Genomic DNA, 702 nt, shown 5'->3' on the forward strand with positions numbered 1-702 from the left:
CGAACATTCATCCCATATAAATACAGTAGATTGGCTATGAGAGTTCTAGATCCAAACATGGCGGCGTGCTCCCCATGCCCCCCCCCCATTTTTTTTTTTTTTTTTTTTTTTTTTTTGATGGTGGCCATTTTGATTTTTTGGGTGGCGGCCATTTTGATTTTTTGGATGGCGGCCATTTTGATTTTTTGATGACGGCCATTTTGATTTTTTGATGGCAGCCATTTTGACGGCAACTATGATTTTTTTGATGGCGACCATTTTGATTTTTTGCTTAGTCAGACGGGCGGCCATTCACACAGCTGCCATTTTGATTTTTGCTCAGTCGGATGGGCGGCCATTTTTATTTTACCGTCAGACAGTTTGACAATGTGATTTTCGCTATGACGTTATCAGTATAATCGACCGATTTTGCCGTCTGCCGAGCAGCCATTCAGACAGCGTACATTTTGATTTTCATCGTCCGACAGTTTGATAATATGATTTTCGCTATGATGCCACCAGTTGGCCATTTTTTGATTTTTGCCCAGTCGGATGGGCGGCCATTTTGATTTTTATCGTCAGACAGTTTGACAATGTGATTTATTTCTTGGTCGGACGAATAGCCATTTTGATTTTCGCCGTTACCCGTAAACTTTCTCGCTAATAGTTCGCCTCCATGCGAAAATAATATTTTCCACATACTTCGAATACATTCTTTCACGT

Source organism: Neodiprion fabricii, chromosome 4 (genome assembly GCF_021155785.1).
Source record: "Neodiprion fabricii isolate iyNeoFabr1 chromosome 4, iyNeoFabr1.1, whole genome shotgun sequence".
Classification (NCBI taxonomy): domain Eukaryota; kingdom Metazoa; phylum Arthropoda; class Insecta; order Hymenoptera; family Diprionidae; genus Neodiprion; species Neodiprion fabricii.